General features: G+C 38.3%; 1 pseudogene; it reads right to left on the bottom strand.

The window, feature by feature from the left end:
• Positions 1 to 223: 223 nt before the first annotated feature.
• LOC135052556 (5S ribosomal RNA) lies at positions 224 to 341 on the bottom strand (annotated as a pseudogene).
• Between the last annotated feature and the right edge of the window lie 6,706 nt (positions 342 to 7,047).

The raw sequence follows: 7,047 nt of genomic DNA on the forward strand, positions 1-7,047 counted from the left end.
ATGTTTAAAGTTATAATATCAAAAAAGTTAAATTGTTTCAAGTAACATTACAACCATATCAGTATATTCACAATAATGTCGACATATTCACTGTCAGCATATTAACTCTCGAGGTATGACTACTTCCCAAAATAAGTACTTTAATTAGGATACATGGATTCATCACAGAGAGAATAAAGATGAATCTGCTGTCAATGTTAGACAGGAGTGTCCCCAATGCTCCGACCTACTACACTGGGTATACCCAGGTGGTCTCCTGCCTCGTACTGACATGGCCCAATACTGTATAGCTTCCAAGATCAGATGGGATTGGGCATATGCAGTATGGTATGATAGTAGGTGGTAGGAGTCCCTGTTTGAATTTCTCCAGAATCATTGATGAGAGTTCATGAAAGTATAAGCATGGTCAGTTGACCTAAGTGCCGAGGGTGAAAAGTGGGATCTGCTGTTGAGAATATACAGTATGAGAATAACAGAAATAAAATATTTTATCTGACATCAACCATTTTGCAAAAAATCTGTTGATCTGCTCATAGCTGATGGTAGAGACATCATGTTATGGTTCTGAGGTGAGTACAGGCAGCAAATTCTACTTTTTCTAGCTTGATACTGCAGCCAAAATATGAAGGAAAGCAGACTCAAGACAGAGCTGTGAAATATTGTAATGAATTTACTCTATTGACCTTCTTAACTCAATTTCTCAAAAATGTACTTTTTTAAAAATGGAAATAAGTCCAGTTTATTAAGATTACAAATGTCATCACCATTCAAGCAAAATGATTTGCCAAGTTATTTAACAGTTTAAAGAGTATATGCAATTTATTTACTTTTACTGTGCTATAGATAGCATAAGGCAGCTTTTGGAATCTCATATATTATTTAGCTGGTATGTATAACACAAGAGTGATAAATGTTTGATGAGATGTGGGTGATACAAATATGTTCTCAGAAGAAGTTTTGACAAACATTGGCACAAATACCTAGTAAACATAAAAATATACTGTGGACTTTGCTAAGTACCATAGACAATATGTCCAGGATTTCAAATGTAGGCCCAGATTCATCACACCTTGGATACATTGCACAGTGGTAAAGTACCAACCAATTTTAAATAAAGTTTATTTGAAAAAAAAAAAAAAAACCAGCAGTTTGAGGAGTGACATTGGAGTCATTGTGAGAGGAGAGCTGAAGACACCGTTGAGCAGAGATGAGCAGCTGAAAGAGATAGAGAGAAAGATAAGCAGAAAAGTGAAATAAGTAGCAGAGAGAGAGAAAGAGCAGAAGGGAGAGGCACAGCTTTGTGAGAGCAACATAAGTAAAACAGAATCAAACTAAGAAATGTATGGTGTTAAATCGTAGTCCGGCTGACACCCTCAGCCAAGCAAGCACACAGCAAGTGTCAGAGATAGGAGAGTTTAAAAACTTTATACCTACACTCAGAGGCAGATCTAGAACTCATGGAGCCCTAAGCAAGACACCAATTTAGGTGCCCCACTCCCTCAAACAATCAATAGCATTATGTATAATATTTATAGTGTAAGTAATCTTTTGGATTTGTATGCAGAGCCACATGGGACATTTCACATTGAGGATAGGAAGGCTATGAGTCAAGTTGCAGTGGGTGCACAACACAACATTGGATGTACAGAGACATCTGTGGATAGTTCTGCTGTACCTTCCACATCCAATGCCAGTGAGCATACTGTACAGTTACTGAGTCAAATAGTGTGCTTCAAATTTTGGATAGCATTCCTAGTGATACTTCCAGCTCATCAGATAGACCCCACAAGTTTATGCAATATTTTCTGTAGCAATTTCATAGCAAGTATAAGGATTATATTTTGTCTATCAATGTCCCAAGGCAGGACAATACTGAGGTCCAGGTATATATATATATATATATATATATATATATATATATATATGATGCACTGCTCCAAATCTTCCATATTATGGGCAGTAGGTCAACATTTAGTTAAAAAAATTGTAAAGAGCATTTTGTGGACAATTTTGCTATGACAGACAATGCTAAGAGGTCCTGGGACACTGCAAAAGTTTTGGGCCCAGTTGTGTTACTGTATGTCTAGTTAAAGTCAAGCAAATTTATGAATGCTTTGAAGTACATGCACATGGTTTGAAGCACTGTTACTAAGGGAATTTTTTGACATTATTATGATGAGAGCTTTAGTAGAAAGCAGGATGGCCTGAAGGTGTTGAGTTACAGATTTAAGGATGTAGAGGTCTGGCTGGGGGTCACACACCAGTTTAGGGTATTCCAGATTGGACACAGACCTTTCTTCTTAAACAGAGTTTTGGGGCATGGGTTAGAGGGAAATGCTATGTGTTTAACAATGCACAGTGACATAAAGCGATGGGCTGTCAGTATCAACACTCTATGTGTACTCTGTGGTGTGGGATCCCACTAAAAAATGTGGTAGATCTGGAGTTTGTCAGCCAGAAGGGGGAGAACATTGGAGTGGTGCTATAAATACTTTCTCCTCAGTTGTTTGCCAGGCATTAGGATGGTGGCTAAGTTGCTGTTCCCTCTGGGGAGACAGAATTTTTGTTGCAAGGCTTTAGGTTTAGTTTTAGGTTGCCTTTCTGTCTGTCAGGTTCAGTTATTGCTAAAAACCTCAAATCCATTTTTTTTCCAAAGTGGTGCACACTAAGCTTGAAGCAGAGATTCCTTTAGGCTGAATGTACTGTAAGGGCATTTTTGTTATCTATTCCAAGGCAGCATTCAGCTAAATTCAACATTTATTCATAAATTATGAAGTGGGGGGATGTCTTTAAATGATACCTTACATCAAAATGTTGTAGATTTGTTTACCAATTATATGAACAGGCCATGGGAATGAATCAAGGTTTTTTCAGTGGTGCATTAGCTACAGTGGATATACAGTAGCCTACTTTTTGATGTTTCACTGCATCCTGATTCCTTTAGAGTCATGTGGTTTAAATTCACGGGACTCTGTTTTGTGAACAAAAGTCTGCCAATGGGTTGTTTCATTTTCTGTGTAGAGTACTATTTAGCACTTTAGTTCTATTTTGCAATGGTGCATCCAAGAAGCATGGGTCATTCTGGGGCTGAGGTTGGCAAGATCATTTGATAATTGTTTGTTTGTTTGTTGGTTTGGGGTAGTTCAGTATATGACATCTCTTCTTAAATTTCTTGGCTTTGACATTGGTACCACATTGGATCTTTGTACTTTGTCTAGAGATAAAGTTGATAGGTTGCGAGACATGATGCTCATGACAAAAGTATTCCTGAAACAAGTGCAGTCTCTTTTAGGCCTTTTGATTTTCACTTGCCAAGTAACAAGACTCATTAGATGATTCCCAATTCAACTGACCAGAGAGGATTTACAATTTTTGGACATGTTTAACATTGTTCGCATTTAGTGTAGTTAGCTCAGCCTGTTACTAATTCGGAGCTTTAGCTGTGCACAGATGTCTCTAAACCTTTCAGTTTTGTAGCTTTTTAAGGGAAGTAGTGCTAAGCTATAGTACAATTCCTGGGGGAAGAAGGCTTGGCCACCAATATGCTACTATAGGAGTTCTTTCCAAAACAGATGTATAGTTTTCTGGTGTGAGAACTTGACTATCATTCAGGCTATGAATAATCAGGGAACAAAATCAGCTCCAGCTCTAGTTTATTGAGGAATGTAGTACTGTGTTACTTATAAGGAAACATAAATTCTCAGGATGTTGAAAACGATATTGCAGATGATTTATCTTGTTTACTGTTGGATTACTTTAGGACACTTACTCCATCGATTAATGTTTGTGGTTTATTTCACCCATTTATTTCTGATAGATTATCAGGCTATCTTTGGCTCAAGGTACACTGAATATGTATTTGGCAACATGGGATGACCTGCAGTCTTTCCTGGCTTTAGAAGGCATGAGGGACATTTTTAGCATTTTTATGGCACAATTGAGGCTGCTCCAAAGTGGCTGTTTGCAGTATTGCCTGAAATTTCTTATATTTCCAAATTGAATAGATTAAATTACCCCACTAAATCTTTTTTTACTTTCAAATGTATTAAAGGGTGGGATACGGAGCAGGTAACTATAGAAGATTCATATAAGGCCATTGATCTTGACCTCTTAAAAGCCTTGATCAATGTGGTAGATGTTTATGAGGCATCGATTTTTTTGATTGTGTTCTTTGGCACTTTTAGGATAGGAAAATTGGTGGCCATTAATTAAATTCAGTTGTTTCAAGTCTACTTTTAGAGAATGTAGTTATTAAGGTTGTTCTATTACTTTACAAGATTCATGGATCTAAGATGGATACATAAGGTAAATGGCATTGCTTTTCAGTTCTGGCACAAACTGATAAGCAAATTTCCATGGTTGTGCTAAATTTTGCCAGCTGCACTCATGTGTTGGGAAGTTCCAGTGTCCTATCCATGTTTATTGTTCCCCATTAACTAAGATTCAGCTCTCTAGTGTTTTCTTGAAATGGCTGCGCACTTTAGATGTGCAGGAAGCTAACTCTGGCACTCAATCCTATAGAATTGCAGCCATATGTGCTGCAACTGCCGAACATTAAGAAGATAAGTTGTTGGATGTCACAGGCTTAAAATTTTTTATTTTTTTTTTAAATGTGTGCTCCATGCATGTTTTTGGGTATCATCAGGCCATATGCTGCTCGCTGTTTTCCAGTGTTTGAAATTACAGAGGTTTTTGTGGTTTTCACCTTCATATGGATGCCCAACACTTGTTTTCCCCACCCTGGTTAGGTTTTTAATGCTGGTTTTTTGTTGTTGTTGTTGTTGTACTGGTACATTATTCACTATGGAGCATTTGATTTTAGTTTTATCTGGGAAGGCTGATGGGGTGAGGATTGAAGGGACACTCTTACATCTACTATGCCAATAGGCTGAGACATTTGGGGAATATGCTATGTTTGAGTGGGCTGTGCTTACACCTGCTTGTTATGTGAGTAGCATCTGAGGAGGGAATGGTTTCACTAGCCCTTAGGAAATTGGATGCTTAGCGTATATTACTCCCAGCGCTTGCTCATGACACATTTAGGACCCTGGGATGGATTGTTTTATAACTAAGGAGTTATTACTTAGGCACTTGTAAGATAGTAATATACAAGTCATTAAGACAAACCTTCAAGTGTTTTTCACCCATTGGCCGCAAGGATGTGCATCCTTAGACATGATACAGTGGAAAGTGAATGCTGCTATCTCTAAGTTTGTGTTGGGTTTAGGTTGAAACATCATTAAGCATCCTTAATTAATATACAAAAAGGAAGGTTTTATAGGTCTGAATGGGTCCATCTGGCTTTGTAAGTTTTTATTGAGGATAGGCAGGCCTTCGTTCTTTGAACCAAGCTGTTGCAGAAAGCAGTGCGCCTGGGTAGCCTCTGGTAATACAAGAGTGGTTGGGTGGCATTCCTTCTTTGAGAACAGAAAAATTGTACCAGGGGAGGACCTGATCTCTGTCTCAGGTAGGGCCGTAGGAGTCAGTGTGATGCCAATTAAGAGCAAGTAGCCCTGCTCAATCCCATTTGCCCTGGCAATTGTTTTTGCCACGCCATTATATATAATGGGCTGTCGCCGACATTAGCAGTGCTTTTCTTACCATCCGCTATAATTAACAAATTCTAATTTGAAAAATAAATTTGTTGTGACATTTCTAATCACATAATAGTTGTTTGCATGTAATATTTCTAATTTGTTCTTAAATTAGTTTGTATAAAATATTAAAAGCACTGGGTGATTTCACTACCATTAACCCAGCTTTAGTCACATCATATAATAATATAACACTAAATAACAACTGTGGTCTGCGGATTGTGATTGAAAGAACAGTTTCAGCCCTTGTATCACCGGATGTTCGCACTTCGCAAATGCTATGCAACTTGCTGTGGCATTTCTCATTTCTGATTTTCCTCAGAGACTATTATTATTAATTATGTCCATAGCAGGTGTGTCCAAAGTTAAATATTCTTACCAATTGACTACTGTACTACTAAAATATTATCTGTTTTATACCTTCAATGAATTAACAGCCATAGTCATTCATTTGTGCTGTCATAGTCGGAAAAATATCATGCTACACGTTGCCATATATTCACCCCATGCGCTTGCCCGCTGCACGTGCACATTCTCTCCCGTGCATGCGGATACTCGCAGCTGCGTGATGGCACTTCCTCGGCCATGCGCTCAAGCGTTTGTGTGCATCTAGTTGGCGACTCAATCGTTACATAGTAAAACCAAATAGTATGTTTTATAGGTAATGTTCCCCTTAATAATAACTGTAAGTCTGTTTATTGTAACTGGTCGCTGGACAGAGGAATTCCTCTTTGCATGGTATGAAGGGTCAGACAGGGTTTGAGCAGCTGTGTTTGGTACCTAACTAAAGAACATTTTATTAGAAACAATCCGGTGCTGGTTAGGTAATGATTAATCGCTCCTGCGTATAGTTATGTCTATTAGTAGTTTCTGGACATTTACTATATTTGCGGTTCATTATCCATGCGGCGGGAATTCTGAGATTCCCTCCCACCTGAGCAGTTTGATATAGTCACAGCCCACCTGTTCAAACTAACCTATGACCTTTTGTTATGATGCGAGGAGACATTCCTGTGTCCAATGAACAATGAGATTATAGGTCCCTTTGTAGTATACTGTACGCAGTGTATATAAGGACAGCCAGAGGACAGCCAGCCTGGCCAGCTCAGTCTTCTCTCCACAAACGGTTTTCATCATTGACTAACTCGGAGCTGGTACCAGGACTGCGCTGCGATCATTCCCCAGTGTGTGTAAGTTATTCTCTGTAACCAACTTATTCTCTGTTTGTATTTGCCATACTATCGCCCTCTCTCTGTTATTGTTAAACTGTTGTATATTGAATATGTGTAGTTATTATGTTTAGATATTGATGTTAGCCTGTAGTGTATGAATTGTTAACTGTTTTCCTTTTTTTCATAGCTAGATATTGTTAGTAAAGGTGTTGGAACCTTAGCAAGGTATTGTGTGTTTATTACATTGCTGAGAGTATTCAGAGCGTCTCAATCGCTCAAGA

This window comes from Pseudophryne corroboree, chromosome 2, assembly GCF_028390025.1.
Source record: "Pseudophryne corroboree isolate aPseCor3 chromosome 2, aPseCor3.hap2, whole genome shotgun sequence".
Taxonomy (NCBI): Eukaryota; Metazoa; Chordata; class Amphibia; order Anura; family Myobatrachidae; genus Pseudophryne; species Pseudophryne corroboree.